This window comes from Polyodon spathula, chromosome 6 (genome assembly GCF_017654505.1).
Source record: "Polyodon spathula isolate WHYD16114869_AA chromosome 6, ASM1765450v1, whole genome shotgun sequence".
Classification (NCBI taxonomy): Eukaryota; Metazoa; Chordata; class Actinopteri; order Acipenseriformes; family Polyodontidae; genus Polyodon; species Polyodon spathula.
The window spans coordinates 55,143,938-55,164,528 of record NC_054539.1 but is presented as its reverse complement, the minus strand read 5'-3'; the positions used below and the strand labels follow the sequence as shown (position 1 = coordinate 55,164,528).

The 20,591-nt window shown below is 36.9% G+C and overlaps 1 pseudogene; it reads right to left on the bottom strand.

Moving 5' to 3' along the window:
• LOC121317699 overlaps nucleotides 1-16,697 on the bottom strand; it is a 31,257-nt pseudogene extending 14,560 nt beyond the window's left edge.
• Nucleotides 16,698-20,591: the final 3,894 nt, after the last annotated feature.

Sequence of the window (20,591 nt, the reverse complement as noted above, 5' to 3'; positions counted from 1 at the left end):
AAAAAAAACAAAACATACCTGCACAATGCAGTGGAGCAGTCACATTTGATTACAAACAATGCAGTGTTTCCTGCATCACAGCACTATCCATATTGCATCCGTGCCTAATCACGTGAGATGTGATCAAATTCAAATTCAGAAACAGCTTTATTGGCGGTATACATCATTGCACTTGATGAAGTACTGTATTACATGTAGTCAGTTTTCCCTGAAATGATTCTTATAAGCAGATTGCTTGATTCTTACAAGCGGAGTACCTTACATTGGTTCGTATAGGAATGATTTTGTCCCAGTGGTTTTGATCACTATATGCGGTCGATTCTTGTATCAGTGATTTGTGGACTGGTTTTTGTCTGTGTAAATAAACATGGTTGCACCTTTTCTTTTGAAACCTGACTCTCCATGTGTCATTCTGAGGCCTCCCACAAACACACTGACAGCCTTCCATTTTCACTAGGTTACGAACAGCAGGAGCTCCTCGGCGTGTGCTCACCACCCAGCGAAAGGTGAAATTAAAGGCTTTACACTTACAGGAGCCCCAGCAGTGCAATGAACCTCACTCCTACTCACACTTAAGCTGCAATGATGCCAGCTTGTTTACTTATGGGATAATCATACACCCTTTTCTTGCACATTTAGAAGAGCCCTTTGCACTGTTCTGTTCTGCGGTGGTAGTCCTGACAGTAAAATACTATACTGTAATGTAATTTTAATTCAAAGGCCAGTTAAACTAGGCATAATCTGTACTGCAAGGCCTGGATCAGTCAGGTTTAGTACAGGGTAGCACAACACTGTCAGCTTTTCTTAGACTATTTGATCTTTAACAGCACAGAACCAGTGAAAATGTATTTTTCTAGCTTGTTTAATAATATGCTTTTCATTGATAACACAAGTGTAAAAAATGTCATGATTATCATTACATAAGATACCTGAGTTGATAATGGTAACATAATTTAACTGATTGTGGTATGTTAGGATCATCATCAACACAAGCACTTTTTTTAACTTACTTTCTTGATAATGAAGGTTTGCATCACAACTGATCACATATCCTATATACCAAAGTCCCCCCACTCCCACTTCCCCAACCACAAGCCCCTGAAAAAAATAAAAATACAATTAAAATAATACTACTGTTTTCACTGCACAAGAAAATAAAGCTTGCCGTCTCCAGTGGTTTGTCTGTGCGGTGGCTTCTCTGTTTGAAACAAGAATTTGAACCACGTGCTCAGGCAGCCATTGTCTATTTTCAGCAGTGTGCAATTTGCAGGGCACAGAAGATTGACCGCAGCTAGAGAGTGGCCACAAGCTTATGAAGAGAAGGAATGTCCCCGAACCAGAATTTATATCCCTGCCTGCACAGGGCCAGAGAAAACACACAGTCCTGTTTCATTTCCCCTCTTCCCGTTTTTAAAGTCAGTAGGATATCCAGAAAGCTTCTGGCAATGATAGCACTGGATACTGAAGTTCTCTGTTCCCAGCTCAGGTGCAACAGTCAAATGCAACTTCACCACATACCTCATAACTGTCTCTTACAGTTACCTGTTTATTGTAGGTTTATGTTTAAGACTGCTCTAGATGTATTGTTTTGGTAAACTAGGCAAGGTCATATTCTTAGGAGGTGACCTTAGTTGCATCTCTAAAGTAATAACAGTTTACTGGGGTAAATGTACATTTTCCCCTTGCTTTCCCCATGGAAATTTTCCCCTTGCTTTTCCCCTTGCTTTTCCCTGCATTTAACAGTGTACAATGGTGTGCCATGCTTACCTATGCTTTACTATGCTTAGCTATGCTTTTACTTTTATAAGGGTGCTTCAAATTACATTTTAATATATTTTGTCATGCTGTCCGCTTTTGTATGATGTTTGCAATCATTCCGAGTGTTTCTTACTATAATTACTGAAATATTGTGTTTAATTACCTTTTTATTTACTGAATAAAAGGTGCTTTGACCTAACTTCAGGAACATCTGCTTGTCAGATTGTCTTTTGCCAGAGACATCTGTGCTGTAACATAGGCTAGATTAGCAACTGGTCTGTTAAGGTTTAAGAGTCAGTGCCATCTAGTGAATCCTATTCTATTGCTGTCAATACAAAGTCACTGCTGTTCATTGGAGATACTTGCAGCAGTGTATTTCAACTTGATGACTCAGTATCAGTCCTTTTCATTTAATAAGCATACGCAATTACTGCAGGCTTCTGCTTTTTCTTGCCCCAAGGTACCCTGTTGTATTACTACTTGTAGCTACTGTATGTGAAGCATGTAATGGAATATAGTGTAAAAGAACCAAGATCGGGGTGTCAGTGTATGTTACCCATAAGAGTGTGTGTAATACAACAAACTCATGACATCAAATGCATAAAATGAATCGGAGCAGGTTTTACAATACAGACGAAAAGCAAAAAAAGCTTGGCTAAAATCTCAGATGAATGCAATATAAATAAAAATAAATAAAAAGCCATAAAATCAATATCTTGCATTTCAGTAAAAAAAACTGTTTTCAAATAAACTAAATACGGATTACTGTAAAATAAAATAAAAAAAAAACAGCCCTACCAGGCACACTCCTTCCATCCTCCCGAAGAACAGCGTAGCATGTGTTCTGCAACCAAGACCTCTGTGGCCTGCGAGAGCTGAGAGTGCTGAAACAAAAGCTCTGTGGAGTCCCGCACAGAGCAAACCTGCCAACTGAAATACACATCTGCTGCAGCTAAAATAACCTGGATTAACTGATAATGTGTTCATGGGTGAAAATGATCAATGATCATTTTGACTGAAACTCCTGGGGCAAAACCAATCTTTTGGCTGCAGGTCTGGTGGCCACTTATGGGGTTGTACATGCTCTCGTATGCATTCTGAGCCATTTTGGACCACTTTCAGAAGCAAATTCTGAACTTGACTTTGTAGAAGAAGAAATACAGAAATTACTTCTCTTACAACTTGTCATTTTACCAGACGGATCAACCTGATAAAGCACACGAGTCTAGATAACAAACATTTTGAAATGTTACTCATCGAACCTTTTACATATATGCCTAATTCAGGTTGCAAAAACCACACAATCTCTGCTTAACTCAATTAGATGTTGTAAATACAGGGTTCATACAGTCGTCCCCGCCCCCCTCCCGATACAAAAAAGACCATTTTGACCATTTTCAAGACCTAATTTAAGGAGCTTGACCATTTTCAATGTTGTTAATTATTAACCAAACTGTAAACTTTCTTATTCAGTAACACTGAGTCTATTTTGATACGTATAGATGAGTGCTTCATTCTGAAAGCAGTACAACAGAGTGTTTTAATTTCTGTCAGAAGCAATAGTCCCAAGAATTTTGTGTCTCAATCATAGGCACTTAACTAGAGGGGCACATTTATTTTTACAATTAAAGTTCTAAATCAAGCAAACCTTGTTGTGATGTTAAGTTGGGCAGGTGTTTCAACATAAAATGTCAAATTTACTGTGCATGCATTAATTACATATACATGCAAATAGCACCAAATGGCATAACCAGAACCAATGACAACAATGCACAGTGTTACACCTATCAAACAAACAAAGAAAAGCAAGTATTATTCTTTGGAAGGTAGGTATTCCCGATGTAAGGCAGTTCAAAATACTTCCCATGCCAGAAGCACTTGTTTACGATATGTATATATATATTCCAAAGCAAATTCAAAGACTTTTTTTTGCTAAATAAAACACATTTCAACAGTATATATTTAACAGTATAAACTCAGTTGCTGGAAGGACCAGTCAAGAGTTGTTTCTTGTTTTATACCATTAAAATGGTTTTACTGCTCTAAGAAATGATGTCTTTGCCTTTGCGCTTGCTTTTAAATATGGTCCATTGAGTTAGAAGAAAAGCTTGCCTATAATAAAATTACCTAAAACAATAATGTAACTGCTGCTACTGCAACCATGTAGTTTCTTGTTATTTTTAAAATAGTTTTATTTATTTTAAATGTTGGGGCACATTTTGCGCTTGCTTCAGTTGGATCGTTTAGTCAGGGTTAACACTGCGCAGAACGACAAAGAGAATAATAAGCAAAAATACTGTAATTACCTTACAATCTAAAGCAACATGCCTTCGAAGTAAGATGATAGTGGTTGTGAAAGAAGCACTGTGATTTTTTTTTTTTTTTAAATACACAAATAAGATTACTTGACTTGGAAAACGTCTTAAACGATGCAAGCAAATTCCTACTTGGTTTGACTGTGAATGAGTAGTGTAGTACACAACAAGCTTGAAAGCTGAAAACATTTCAATAAACAACGACACGTTAAAGAAAAAAACATTCTAGCCTACTTCACTAAACTAAAAACGTGATTCTGTTACTACTGCTGAGTAACAACAACACTTTCTTAAAGTTGGTGTTGAACTTCAACCCATTCATGGCCTTGGTTCAACATGAACGTACCAACTTCCTTATTTAGAAAAAAACAAACAAACAAACAAACAAAAAACAATCCTGTCTGGTTCTCTTGCCTTTTTGGAATGCATATCATTTAATTAATAGATAATAAAAACAAACAAACAACTAACAACTACCTAGCATATATTTCAGTCATGATTTTTTGTCGTCTCCACAAACCGCACAGCAGCATCTGTTGCAGTCACAACGCTGCTATTTTTGTATTGTGTTATATATAGGCACCTATGGTCTCAATCGAGTTACAGTTCAAGAGGAGAGAGAAAAAAAAGAGTCAAGAACATTTTAGTTTTCCACAATAAATATATAACCCATCCACCCAACACGTTTTTTTTTTTTGTTTGTTTTTTTTTTGGCACTTCTATACGAATCACAGGAATGGACCTGGGCTGCGAGAGGCCATTTTGACGGAATTCCGTCTACAGTCGGTACACTTTCAACCATGTGGCTATGCAGGAAGAGTTCTTCAATTGAAATTAACTTTTTACACCTCAGATTCCATGTTTGGAAATGACCATGGACGTAAAATCATTCTCCTTGGGGTCAAGACATGGTAGTGTAGTGAAGCCACAGTACCCTGTTCTGAAGAAAAGGCATGGGCAACTTTCCTTAGCGGAAAAGAACTGCTGTATAGTGTAGTTGATCAAAAGACCAATTGAACTAATGTTGTCAGTAATTGTTAGTTTAATTCTGCTATCAGTATTGTATTGCTCTCTAAAAATGTTCCAGCTTTAAACTAGTGTTGGGACGAACACGGTATTTTCATGTTTGGATATTTGCTCATATTTTAAATATTCGTTCGGATATATGTTTGTTTTCAAAAAGTAATATATTGCTCAGAACGCAGGCAGAGACAGCATAGCAGCAGGGGCAGGGGGCGTGGCCTCTGTGTGTGTGTGGTTTTATTTTACAATATGTAACATGTTAAAGTAATTAGTAAATAAAGTTGACACCGAATTTTATTACGTTTTTTACCTTTTTTTCATTCCTTGCCATTGCCGTTTCTTCACAGTAAACAGTGGCCATAGACATTACTTGTGCCTATTTGTAGCTGAACAAACAAACGAAAACTGAAATTTAACTTTAAACACTTTAAATAAAACAAATGTGGAATTGGTGTTGTAAAACAAAGGGGGGAAAAAACTCATCGCTTTGGTTCTCATTTATTACATTCCACATAACAGATCTGTATGAAAATCACTACACAACATTTCCAGCAAGTTGGGCACTGTTTAAGCGAGGCATTTCAGAATGACGTGCTTGCCTTTTATTCTGTCCCATGCGATTCTGACTCGCTTTAAAACAGCACAAAGCTTTTTTGACGCAGATGGCCTTCCAGAGATCACTATTCATCTGTGCGCATAATCTGGTTTGTTTAGTTTTTGCTGTCTAAAACTTTTAAATAAAGGATTGAGCTGCTGTTTTGACCCTGTGTTTTTTTTGTGTTTTTTTATATACATATTTATTAATCTCACATCAAACAGAGCTCTTTTTCATTTGTCATTTTTTAAACTGAAGTGCAACTTCTGGGGAGACGGTAAATGAGTGCAAGGTATTTTTTTCTCATTTCTAGCAAATATGAACATCTGATTTTTGTATCCGAATACATGTCAAAAAATATTTGTCCGATTTTTAGGATATTTGTCCCAGCACTACTTTAAACATGTAATGAATGTTTAGTTCACTACTAAAACTTAAAACAAAATAAAACAATTAAAAAATCCACAAACTATAAAAGGAAAAAGTCTGTATTATCTATGTTTTTGTAGTGCACTGCAACTATGGACTCAATGGCTTTCCAGTCCATTATAGCCTAGCCTTGTATAAAACCATCCACATCTGCCAGTGATGTAACAAGTATTGTAAGTGAATCAAAACTAATTTCAAAATTTAAGACATTGAAAAAGGCTTAATCAAAATGTTGATTATTTAACTTATTTAATTTATTTTAGTATTTAGATGTGTAGCCTTGCATGAGCAAATCTACACACTATTTTTATTTCATTCATATTTGCCAAAGCCAGCACAACTTCAGCCTTTACAATGCGCCTATCTGGATGAACTTGAATAACCAAGAGAAAACCCTGAGGCTGACGTGTGGAATGCAAATTGCCTTACTTGTTTATCATGACGCAGTCGGCAAAAACTCTAAAAGTTTTCTTTTTTCAAAGGCAAAGTTCAATTAAGAGTTGTGGCTTGAAATGAAAAACAAGAGCTATTATAAACTTTAGTACAAGTCTGGGAAATTTCTTCTGCCATTTGTAACTTCCACTGGGTCCAAAAACATTATTAATTTCCAAGATAATGAATGGTAAATGCTTTAAAATGTACTGGGTGTCTGTTTTTATAACTTAAGCGAAAGATTTTATCTGAATGATCCAGTGGTCAACCGCTTGTTAGTTTTATGTTTTAAACTTTCAACACTAGCCAATCAGCTGCCATCAGCAGCAGAGAAGCCTGGGAGTACTGCTGCCCCACCTCTCCCCTCCTAAAGTAGTGACGGGGAGGGGGATATAGGAGCTGCTAAAATACATTTAAAAAGAAAGCAAGAAATCACTGGCAATTGTAAAAATAGAACAAAATACTTACTGTTTTAAGTTAAACTAAATTAGATTTGAGCTCAGGCGAGCATAGGGAAAAAAAGCAATAGTTTTGAGAGCAGCGGTTTGGGTCTGAGTTAATGATGGGAGTGATCCTCAAACCAGGTTTCCACTTGTGATGGAGGTCTGTAGCTATAGGCAACAGCAACTTTGCTTTAACAAAACCCTGTACTATGTAACTGCGCTTACTCAAGTTACCATGGTTTCCCCATGTATTTTAACCCATTAAGTGCCACTTTCCTCATCTGAGGACAAGCTACTGTGTAATTTTTTTGGATCATTGTTAACTAGCATCGACATGTTATTTAAATGTTCTCTTTAACTCTATTGTTATGACAACTTTCTCTAATTGTGTTAAACCACAAAAGTTAAGTCTAAAGTAATATATGAAATTACATAAATGTTGTGTTAAAAGAAAAAAAAAAAAAAAGGTACTTAATGGGTTAATATGCTCCACTATACCTCTATGGGCTTCAGCGTTTACTATTCTCTCACTGAGCTTGAATTCATTTTGCACTGCTTTTACTATGGTAAACTTTTATGACGGTTGTATATCGACACTAATTACTGTTTAAAATTTGATGCAAAATTATATATGTATTATTGTAATTAGAATTTATGGGGAATGAAAATTATCCTGTAAAAATTCTGTTTTTTAGTCTTACTATACACTATATTGGTGCATGACTCATGTATAATAAGATTAGTCAGTGGCGACAGACTGAATATTAGAATTGCTGTATAATAAGGTTGATGATAAAACAACTAACCTCAATTTTTTTAACACAAACCCATCCACCAGTACATGAACACAACAAAACAGCGTCAATACCAAAACAAACAACAATTGCTTGCAGATTTAAAGTTTTATCCGCAGAAGAGTGAGACATTTGTGGAAGTATTCTTAAAAAAAACAATAAGCAACTCAATTCAGTAAGGAATTACCTCGTTCCACTATGTGGGAGGTTAGGCAGTTTTACACAGGGAGTGGTGATTGTATGGAATGGTTGATACTGAATCACTGATATAATTTAAGAATCAACTTGTTATAAATCAGTCACTGGGAACCAGGCAAGCATTAATGGGCTGAATGGCCTCCACTCGTCCATGCATGTTCTTTTGAGTGTGTTAGCACATCCCAATAGAAGCTGAGCTAGGCAAAAGAGACAGCTACCAATCCGCCAAAAAACTGCCTTAAAAAAGAAACTAAAAATTAGATCACACTGCAGTATCAAGCAGGGACCTAAAGTGACAAACATGGCAATTTATGTTTCCTTGGATTGTATTTGAAGGTCTCCAAACTCTAGAAACAAAGAAACCAATACAGCCATCCACAGGACGAGATTTACTGCTTTCAATTAAGTCTACCTACGTTTATGGTTTGTCATGACTGTAAAGTGGTAAATATCTTAAAAAGGGAGAATGGAAGGTTTTGACCGTTTCAAATGAACTCACAGCAAATCCTCCAGCCTGGAAGCCTCATGTCTTGGATTGAGGAGATCGTACCCACATTCGTTACAGACTTTAGTGCTGTCCTGTTCCAAGAGAGAAACAAATAAGTTAGTCATTTCAGCTCATTGCTTTTATCATCAACTCATTATACTGCAACCTTCCTGTATTACAAATTAAACAAATTTTACTGAATAAGTGTGTTCCTGCTTGCCATCTACTTTCTCGTGTACCTAGGAGCTCACACGTTTCAATGTAAAAACATTCAAAGTAATTGTTCATGTATTTAAAAGACTATAATAAAAAAACATTCCTGAGATAAAGCCAAAGTCGGCAAATTATATTCAAGAAAGCCCATGCCCAACTACAAAGCCTTACACCAACTGAATGAGTGGTCCACAATATACAGGTAAAAATAAAACATACCTGAGAGAAACCTGAGATCTGCAAAATCTAGGCCTCGCTCTATGGGAGATAGGGCTTACAGTTGCTATGCACCCAAGCTCTGGAATGCTCTCCCACAGAAAATAAGATTCAAATACTGTTGATATTTTCAAAAAGCAACCAAAAACACATTTTTTTAAAATGGCATTTGAGTCTGTGTAGGGCTGGTTGTTTATGTGTTGTACAGTACTGGTGCTGTGTCCTGTTTCTGGGCTAAACTTGTTGTGTGTCCTTGTTTTAATGTGTAACCTGCTTCATGTCCATTGTGTGGGGAAATGCTGCTGTGACAATTTTTTTTTTAATATTGCTGTGTAGTTTTAAACTGTAAAATGCTTTGAAATGTGCTGTATGAATTGAGCCATCAAAAAAAAAAAAGATTACTATTATTATTATATACCTGTTGATGGGACAAATGGCCTCTTCTCATTTGTAGATAGACCCACCTTCTGGAACTGCTGGAAGAGATAGGATAGTGTGTGGGGGGGTGATGTCTCTGTTGCTGTACTGCTCTCCTCCCCCTGTGATGGTGAAGGTGTTCTCACTGCTTGTCTGCCCATATGCAAAGACAGTGCCATTGCACCCAGACAGAACGCTGAAGACAAAAAACACAGGCCCCACTTAAACAGCAAAACTAGGCAACACTGTTGATGGAAAGCCGTGTTTGACACCTGAACATAACCATGGGGTCTAGGAAAATATAGTGGCACAGTGCAAAAACTCTAGCAAGAGGCCACATATGGTTAAAATTGGAGAGCAAGGTTTGACAAAATAGCTTTTAAACCCTGACTTGTTTCATTTTTAAATAGCTGTAATACCAGCCAGTTACCTGTATTACAGCTACATGTTAGTCGATTAACATGTCAAATCAAATACACTTTTTCCAGTTTATTTTGCCTTAGTTATTTACTCAGTTAGTTGCACTGCTGTACAGCACATTTGCCAGAGGAAACTACAATTAACAGTACGGACTTAAAAAAAAAAAAAAGTCAACTGCTGTGAACGGGATGATTTTGTAGCAATTGTTTTAAAGCCTTTATCTTACTATCAATTTCTCTCCGCTCAATCTAGTTCCTACTCTCCACTCTTATCAACCTTTCTGGAGCAGCTGCTTCACATTTATATATGTGGCCACCTCCCAAAATGGTAATTATTTCATTAATTTGGGAGATGGCCACATTGCGCATGAGTTTAGCTATAAAACAACAATAACAAAACACTGTGTTAAACAAACACAAAACACTCAATTGAAACAATAATACAGCAAAATAATACATAATAAGGCTAGAAAAGATCAGAACGCAGGAATCAGGGTTGTCCAATCACGTAACCGCTACAGGGATACTGCAGCCATTCATTCAATCTCAGGGCTGTAATTTCCTCAAAAGTTTACATGTATACACATCCTGTTATTGTGTTTACTGTCTGCATTCCATCTTGTTAAAAAAGAACTTGGATAAAGACCCTCATTTACTATAAGTATTGATATATCCTTTTGTCTCGAAAGAAAAACTGGGACAAAGCTAAATGGACTTTGTGACGGGGCAGAAGCCCTGCTGCTGTAAATAGCGTGTGGGGGAATCTGAGGTTGGCAGGGATGGGGTTAAATCTATCCCTGCCAGCAATAGTTGATCGATGCTAATTGGGGAGAGGCCACATATATAAGGAAGGTGAAATCCTTCTTCTGGGTGGGTGTTTGTACGTGAATGTTTGCTGTGATTTTTTAATTGTTTTGTATCTGTCGTATAAGCTAATGCCCAGTCTACAAGTGATTTATTCTTTTGTTTGAACATTTTATTTTGGCCCTCGTGCCAGTTTATTTTGTTCCTGTTTTTGTGTTGTTTTATTAATAAATGTGAGCACCAGCGCTTAAACTGCAGCTTTCTGTCTCTGGGTCTCTTTTCTGACGGTAACAGCTTGGGCAGTGACGCCACCCTGTCAAGTCTCATTTGGGATTTTCTTGTAAAAGTTAAAAATAAATCTAAAACTTATTTTTCTTCTCTATTTCATGACTGTCGTCGTGTCCTCATACCCCAAGCATTCTATTCATTTGGACAGAGCAGAAGTTGGAACGGACGCGTGTTTTCATGTGGATTCCATTGTTACTTAGAGGGTTGTGGGCAATAGCGTAACTGCTGTGATGAATGAACAAAATATTTATATTACACATTTTTTTTTACAATGTTTTTGCTAGCTAACAATAGACATTTTTGTGCTTCCCGTACTGTATTTATTATGAACCATGAACCACAAATTAGGTTCAAAACTTTGACAGAATGACTATGGGTACAGTTCACAGACCGGACAGGGATGACTGTTGATATCCAAGGATTACCTAGTTTGAAACTGATATCTTGTAAGCAAGGTAATGTAGATGTGTTGTTACAACTGAGGACTGGGAAACAAGAGACCAAAGAGACGCCGCAAAACTACTGTATGTCAAGTTTAAGCAATGAATTAAAATAGATAACTCATTAAGCAAATTTAAATACATATAGCCCTCAGCTTCTGCTCATTGCTCAAAGTAGTCTGTATGGCTGTCATTCCTGGCAAACACAGATAGATCTAAACTTTGCTGACAAACAGCCAGGGCTGAACTTTCCTGGAAACTCTGCAGTCATTTTATTAAAAAATAATAAAAAAAAAACACAAAAATAACTTTAATTGAAATATACACTGCTGTGCAAAAGTCTTAGACATCTTTGACTAGTGGCATAATCAATAAGTACAGAGAAACATCATCTGTAAATGACAAACCCAGAACTGGAAGGCAGAAGGCACAGGTGCTGTTGTTCACTGATCAACAGTTTCTGTGTTCTTGTGCATATTTTAGCCCTTTAGTCTTGTTCCCCTTTCTTAAGAGGTATTCTTACTGCAACACATCCTTTAAGTCCTGATTTCAAGAGTGACCTTCGTACTGTTGATTTGATGGTTGACACCTGTGCCTTCTGCCAGTTCTGTTGTCAATTCAACGCTTGTCTTCTTTCTATTTCTTAAGGTTATTATCTTGAAGTATTGCTAATCCTTGTTAGACAGCTTTTTGGGTCTTCCAGTTCTGGGTTTGTTAATTATTTGTCAATGCTGTTTAAGAACAATGAATAGAAAGATGGTTGTGATTACACTATGTAACACAATTTTTGTTCCTGGGTAGTAAGTGTTATTTCCTAATTGCTTATGTCTCAAAAGTATAGAAAACGGCTATTATTCCCCACAAACTTTGCTTTTGTGACCAGGACAGTGATATTTCAAAATATCACTATTTCCAATGGGAAAATGGGCAAATGTGTGTCTTTTCGTTCACATAAAGTCAGAAAAAACAACATATGAATCCAAATTAACATGTATTTATACTAAAGTAATACAAAAATGACAACTCAAGATTTAGAAGTGAGTAGTTTTTCGAGATTTACGATTATACTGTATGTCCTGGTCACAAAAACAAAGTTTGTGGAGAATAATAGCCGTTTTCTATACTTTTGAGGCATAAACAATTAGGAAATAACACTTACTACCCAGGAACAAAAAAAAAAAAAAAAAACCTGTTACACAGTGTTATCTGTGCTTAGATGAAGCTGTGAGCTGACACTAGGATGTGCCGATTTGAAATGTCAAGACTAATGATGCAGCCTGCATGCTGTCACTCAAGCCTGGGCTTTCCTGAAGCTTGTTCCTGTTTACAGCTCCCCATTCCTGAACACTAGTACACCACGGCAGGGGAGTTGGCAGCTAAAGCCGCATTTCATGTATTATTTCACTTCTGCTATAATAATAATCACACAACTGTCTACCGTACATAGGCAACGCTAATATTATGAAATGTTAGACTTGGAGAAGCCTGATTGCCAATTGTACTGCATTGTTTTAAATATATTTACAGTAAATGTCAAGAGTATTCGTCTGCCCAGTTTAAGTTACAACTGGGTGGATGTGTCAATATTCTTTATTTTATTCCATAAAGCAATTGGTAAGCTTGTCATGCTAATTCAAGGTCTAAAAAAATGAAAATTACATTTATGATGGGAATCTAGATCACCCTTTTGGAATAAGACAATAATTGAAAATTAACATATTGTGCAAGCCAGTATTGTCAGTATTTTCCTCTTTACTGAAAACTCAGGTTCTGTATGGACTTCAATGAACTGAAGAGAAAATGGAGAGCAACCTGACTGCTGCTTGGTAGAATGAATGCATTGTAAGACCATCTGTAATGTTTTGGGCAGGTATGAGCATTGATGGTCAGTTACACAAAAGTAGTCTGAAAACTTTGTCTTTGTGAGCCTTGACATTTTAGACATGAAAATAATCTGTATAAAGCCTACTATGATTGGATCAAATCTTAGCCAATACATGCAGAAATTTTAATGGGTGTTATATATATATAAATATATAAATCTATTAGTGTTTTTCTATTTGGTTATAGGTTTACAATCAGACAGGAACACTGATAGAAGTGTGGACTTGGTGTTCATGTATGCAAGTCCTGGGCAAATTGCTGGTAGTTTAGTAGAGACCTTGCATGAAAGGTATTCAGGCAAACCAAAGCCAAGTAAAAGATGTTTCATACAACACTGTTTGTATTTGCCATTAGTATCTTCTCGTACTCCTGAAACAAAAAAAAAAAAAAACACATGGGGGTGTATTCAATTGATTTAAAATATGCCAGATCTTAATACCGTCACCACTGGAATCATCCAAAACAACATATAGAGCAAAATATCAGAGTAGGCTTCAAGGTTAGTTCATAGTTCAGACTCCGGCCTAATTTCTGTTCAGAGTTGAGGGCCTCCGACCCTGTGCAACAGGTCGGAATTACATCATCCACTCTTGCGACATGCACCTTTTTTGGAAAGTCGTACAGCCTTTTCTCATGCGTCCATGACCTGAAATCGCATAGGGTTGAATAATGTTGAACATTTTCAACATTTGCTGCATGGTCGGAGTGAAGCTGCTATAGCTCTGTGCCTGACGTATTGCATTCATCGTCTCATAGAGATCAATTCAACAGACCCCTTAATCTGTAATAATCTTTTTTTCTTACCTGTGGTACTTTGTTTCTAACTCCCCTGTATATAAATACAGCATGGCTGAATTATCACAATTTAAGGTGTTCTCAAGTCGGCTTGGGGCTATGCATACAGAAACATATTAATATCAAAGATGTTCTGCTTAGCTTTAAAGCTTTGTATTTGTCATGAGAATCCCGGGGACAGACAGGGCAAGCTAAACAATACCACTAAGAAATTCAACTAATTTACTACATTTCTCAGGTTTTGTTATGTGTAGATAACCAACATGGATGTGACATGAACTTTTGTTGGTAATAAGGGAGATCCTCCTGATCATGTAAACTACTAGAATGACTCAATAGCCACACATTTGATCTAGTCTTACATTTTCCAAAAAGCACAGTATGAGTGATCCCAATGGCAGCCTTTTAAACCAACTCCATGTCCAGCGAGACACTGGAGATCTAACTGGCTGAACGAGTTGGGTCGGTCTGTTGATGACTCATTAGCCTCAGACGCTATTAAAAACCTTGGTGCTAGAGAGAGACAGGAGTGGCTTGCAATCTGTCTGAAGCACTACCCAGTCATACAATAACACCTTTGATTCTCACGCAAATTTTAGAAGCTAACCAGAGAAATGTCTGGTCAGTGGTGGATTATTATTATTATTATTATTATTATTATTATTATTATTAATAACAATAATAATATTTTTGTTATAGGAGAATCCTTTGTCCTGATTACATTTACACTCTGAAAAAGGGCACACTGTCATAAATGATTAAATGTATCATAATCTTGAGGCATGTGTCTGTCCCATTTCTATTTTGACATATTTGGTGAGCACCTTCCTAATTATGATGAAACTTGAAAAGGACATTCTTTAGCACAAGTTATGGAGACATTCTTTAGCACAAGTTACGGAGCATCAAATTTTCATTTTTCCATGTGCACACAGTAGATGTAAGTCAAGGTGATCTGCTTTTTCAGGTTACCAGTAGCTCTAATTTTGTATTCAGCTGTGGTGTGGGATGAATATCTCTACATGTTAGAGGAGGAAGAGCTGAAAGAGGGAAGCAGGTATTTAGATGACAGTCAAGTTCAGCAGACCAGAGGAAATTCCTCACTACAAATACCTCCACTTTGTCGTCCCATTTATCACCAGATAAATAACTGCCATTAACTGTCTGACTTTCAGAGGTCCCACCACACTCAGAGGGGGGTTTCCGTGCCTCCTAATAAATTCTTGCTGCAGTCCGAATGCCAGACACCATAATTAGCTTTCGTTGTGATTAATTCAGCATTGTTTCCACTGCAAGTTTGTAAATTAGATGCGTCCGCAAATGGAGCTACCTCCCCCCAATTTATCCCAGTTATCAAACACATTCAAGACACAATTATGTTTATTTTCAGCTCATTTATGGGGGCTGGAGTCTGGAAACAAACTCTGTTAACATTTGGATGGGAGAAAGGCATTTTTTATTTATTTTTTTAAATGTAGTTGTTGCCAATTATTGTTTTATTTTCACCCAATTTGAAATGGTCAATTATTATTTAGGCTCAGCTCACCGCTACCACCCCTGCTGTGACTCAGGAGCAGCGAAAACGAACACACACTGTCCTCCGAAGCGTGTGCTGTCAGCCGACCGCTTCTTCACACACTGCGGATTCACCATGCAGCCACCCAGGAGCTACAGCGTAGGAGGAAAACGCAACTCCTGGGCAGCTAACAGGCAAGCCCGGACTGCAGGGGTCACTGGTGCACAGTGAGCCAAGGACACCCTGGCCAACCTAGACCCTTTGAATTTAGAAGTGAAGATGGTTGGCTTGAACAGAGATACCGTTTTCGGAAACTGATATGGGATAACAACCCCAGTGTTTGCCTAGGTGTGGGAGTCTAAAATCCTAATAGTACTTGGAATTAAATCTCTAACTTAGCCCTGATTGATCACTGGAGGAAGATAGTTGATAGTATCATTTGAAATCGACAGAGATTGAAATATATTCAGTCTGTTATTAAGCTAGCAGTGCCGGAGTCTGTGGTGGAATATCCCAGACATACTCGACAGAGTGCACATCGTGTGGAGGATTTGTTGTTTCAGTGGAATACCTAAATAGTTAATGACTGCTGTTTTTGCAAAAACATTTACTTTGTCCCCTGATGTGGAGACACAAGGCAAGGAAGACAGACCCCTCAGTACCTGGACTTTCCTTGCCTGCAGGAGAGCCTTTGAGTGCCTGTTTTGGATGACATACAGACCAGCTGCAGGGTTCTCCCCAGAAATTCTGTAGAGCCGGGCGACAGAACATTATAGCCGGGAGCACTTATAATGGAAAAATAAACTTGCCTTACTTTAAATATATAATACGACAAAGAATTTGAATAATTGGTTATCTTTCGTTGACTGCATCTGGATGTGCTTTTTATGTTCTACATTTTCTTTTACATTCCTGTTTTGTATTATGGTAAATTATACTGTGCTTATTGAGGCACTCTGCGATTTGACTGGGGAAAGATAACGTAGGGTTATTGGAGTTCACCAAAAAATAAATAAATAAATAAAACAGTAACCTTTTCACTTCCTTTTTAGTTTAATTATTAAGATTATTGCTTTATTTAAATTGTTTTCTTTATGTTAAGTTTTCAGGGCATTTTGTTAATGCATGTCTATTTTTGTTTTTCACTGTTCTACATTCTTTGAATGCAGCTGTTCATTAAAAAAAAAAAAAAAAAATAACATAACAGTACTCACTCACGTTTGGTCACCATCATAACTGTTGCATGAAACCACAGTGTAATAATCCAGCACCTATGCACTTAAGTATTTGTATGTTGGCTGACAACAGCTGATATCTCATCACACCTTTCTTCTTAAAAGGCGTACAGCCTCTATATATGAACCCCCAATATCTCTCACAAGCACCTGGGTACATATTGTTGCTATACACAACAAAAGGAATATGCTTTTTTTTGTGCATATGTATAGTTATTATATACTATATATCACCTCACAGTACAATAATACGATATAAAATGGACAGAATGACAATACCCGAAAATAATCTTTAATAAAGTAAGTGTGCAAATATAGTATTAGGCAGTGGATTGTGTCAATCGTCAGCTTATTTTAACCCCCTGGGTTCGTGGTCACTATTTTTGCTTTGAACATAATTGTTTTTTTTTGTTTTTTTAGCAGTCATTTTTAACGTTTTAGCTTCTCGAAGTGCTTAACTCAGAAAACCCACCCCTTTATCTCTCAGATTGGTTAAATGTTGTGTCAAGATGTAACACAGCTGTTATGTGTTTTTTTCACCCAGCAACACGCACTAATCTAGTCTGCTAGAAGCGCAATCAATCCCAAAGGCACAGCAGCATCTGCAAGACGAGCGGATCAGGATTTTTCAGCCGGGCGGCGACAGACACATTGCCGGGAGGCCCGTCCGGCTGAAAAAGCCTGGGGAAAACCCTGCAGCTGGAAAAGGCAGCAAAAGTCTGTTAAGTATTTAGCACGTAGTGTTTTTATTCTCTTATGAACTCGAGAATAAGCCGACCGTAAAGTAAAATTAACGTTTTGTCTGAGGTAGAATGTAAGAAAAAGTATTATTGCTTTCAATTCATGCTTTGAGTTAATGAATACTATAGTAACTGTTTTGTTGTATGTGATTCATACAAATTGATGTGGGTTTTACAAGGCAAAAGCTTGAATCCTAATTAGTTGTCTTGATATTAGATCATTCTCATAAGGTTGTCTGGATGCAAAGAGTGTCTTTATCTCGCAAGAGTGAGAATTGCCTTCTGAACTAAAATATCTATGAGACTGATTTAACAATGCTTTGGATCAAATAATAACAAAGTAAAATATCTGTGTGATTAATCTTCGTCTTAAGTAACTGTCAGGAATGTGGTTGTATCCTTTAAGGGAATCTCCCATAGATTGGTCTGGATAGCTAACCAGCTATAGGGAGTGTGTCGTTGTTTATCTTTTCTTTTCTGTACTGTTTAGTTTAGTTAATTCTTCCTTTCTGTATTACTTTAGTTTAGTTGTTGCACCTTTTAATTTCCCTTTATTTAGTTTTATTTCTAATAAAACTGTTCCTTTGTATTAACTAGAAGCGGTGTCCAGTCTGAATATTTCAATACGGGTTGGACCTAAGGCATTATATGATTAAAACTTAAACTAGTCCAAATACAAATAAACCTTGCACACTACAAGGTAAATGCCCGGCTTTGCCTTTCATCTTATTTTTTCACAACAGTTACTGAGAAGAAATAATGTTAGTGTTCTTTAACTTGCCAGCATATTTTAACACAAACAGCAATTGATTACAGTAGCTTTTAAAGACCCAACAAGGAAAACATACCTGTCAGAACCAGCATTGCAATATTTTCAAAGATGTCCTCCTGTTTGGCTCCTGATCAAAGACCTTCTGAAACCTGTCAAAGGGATATCAGCACACATTTGTCATCCCTTTAGGCACACAGATTCATAATAAATTAAGTTTGCAGTATTGCAAAGAGCCCAAATTGGGTCTACAGAACACTAGCCAGAAATTCACTTGAACCTGTAGGTCTCTTTCTTGTTATTGACAAAGCCATCCACTAAGTCATGAGGGATGAGGAACTCCAAGTTAGTGCTGCCATACTCCTCATCGTCCACCGACAACACCTGACAACAAGAACAAAACAAGGGTTACAGAAGAGTTTGAACACGAAGACAAAAGGGTCATGAGAGCAAAGTACAAAAGCTGTTGCAATGTTCTTAGCCAACGCTGTAGGCTTTCCCTACAGGATAACTGGACAATACTGTAACATTAAATGTCATGTTTATGAAATATCTGCAAAACAAAATTACCATAATTGCTACATTGAGTTTACAGTGTATACATAATGTGTATATTTTATATCCACAAACATCTGTTGCCATAGTGGGACATCTGCAAAATTACACTAAGTTGCTGGTTATACTGTATGTAACGAGTTGTGTTGCATGGTGCACTGCCATAATGGATTCTGACCCTGCCAATAAGACAAGATTAAAAGCGCTTTAACAGCTTGTGCAAAAGAGACTGGCTCCTTTTGTACATTAAAAGAGTGCTAACCACATTTCTAAATCTATTTTCTTACCTCTTATTAGCACTGACAATACCACACCTTTTTCTTTGGCTGGCAAGATGTTTTGGTTAATTGATAGTATTTTATACTTAAATCTGGAATAAGTACATATTTCAAAGACAACATTATAGCCTTATTTGTTGTACTTCAAACTCACTCCAATGGTCTAGATCGGAGAGTCAATTATTTTTTGTCACAGTCTGAATTTCTTGGTCATGGTAAGGTCAAGGTCCAGAAAAACACTTTGACTGGGGTTGAGCGAGAGAAAATGCACGACGGCGGACGAAATGACAAACAGCCACTGGATTTCAGAGACTGGAAAGGCTGTTTGTGACGGTCAGAATTATTATTCAAGCGTTTGTCAAGGCAAATGTTGCCCCTCTATAATAAATATTAACAAACGTTATTAAGTAAGGGATAACACATGACAGGGCGTGGGTTGTGTTGCATTAACATACGACTGTGTGTAAAATGGACACAACAACACACAAAAAAATAAACTTTTTTATATATTTAAAAAAAAAAAAAAAACACATTTGAATATTCGTCCGCTTTGGAGAAAAAATAGTCGATCAGACACGGTCAAACTGGAGGGTTTCAACATTTCCTACAATAAATACAATAAAAGAATACAATTTTATCCCAGTCTGGATAAAAAATAATTAACTGTAGCCCTGCCTTGCTACTTACCTCAAATGCACAAAGCTAGTTAAAACCAGAGTACATGCAGGTGAGAACGTGCTAGACCCAGGGGAAAGGCGAAATTTAGTTGCAGGCTTTGCAACGTTACGCCGCAACGGGGTTGCCCCTAATTAGATCGTTTTGCCGATTTTTGCGACGCTGGCATTAAAACTTAGCGACCGTATATATATATATATATGATTAAATACCTTTAAAAAAAACCCGCAAAAATATGTTTTTGTTGATTCCTAAAAACTGAATTGTCACATTAATCTTTTAAGACTACAGAAGGGGTCAAATGTGCCAAGGAGGCGATATCTGCAATGAAACCGCCGTAGTAACTTGGATTCGGGGTTCAGGGTGAAGGATCCTCACACCTAAAATCCCCTGAGTCCTGAAATCACACACCAACTCAGTAATGTAAGTATTGGATTGTTTGTATCACATGGATATGTTCGTTGTCCATCCTCAGCATTAATCAAATGCTGGGGACACATTAGAATGTATTTTACTGCAACTGTCATTTATCTTAAGTTGTTCCACTAAGACCTTAAAATGGAGTAGGCACACAACACAAACGGATCTTCCAAAAAAAAAAAAAAAAAAAAATGAAACATGAATATTTAATAACGAATAATTAAGACTTATATGCAACATTGTTTGAAAAAATGGTAAAATATTATTTTTTAATTTTTTAATTACAATGTATATTATTCAGCGTAATTTATGTTAACAGTGTCTTGATACAATCCGACTTTTTGTTAATTCTAAAATACCCTGAGTGAAACTGTGCCTGCATAATATAAAAACGTTATTCAAACGTACATGTTATTTTTACAAATAGGGCTTTTGACACATTAAAAATTACTT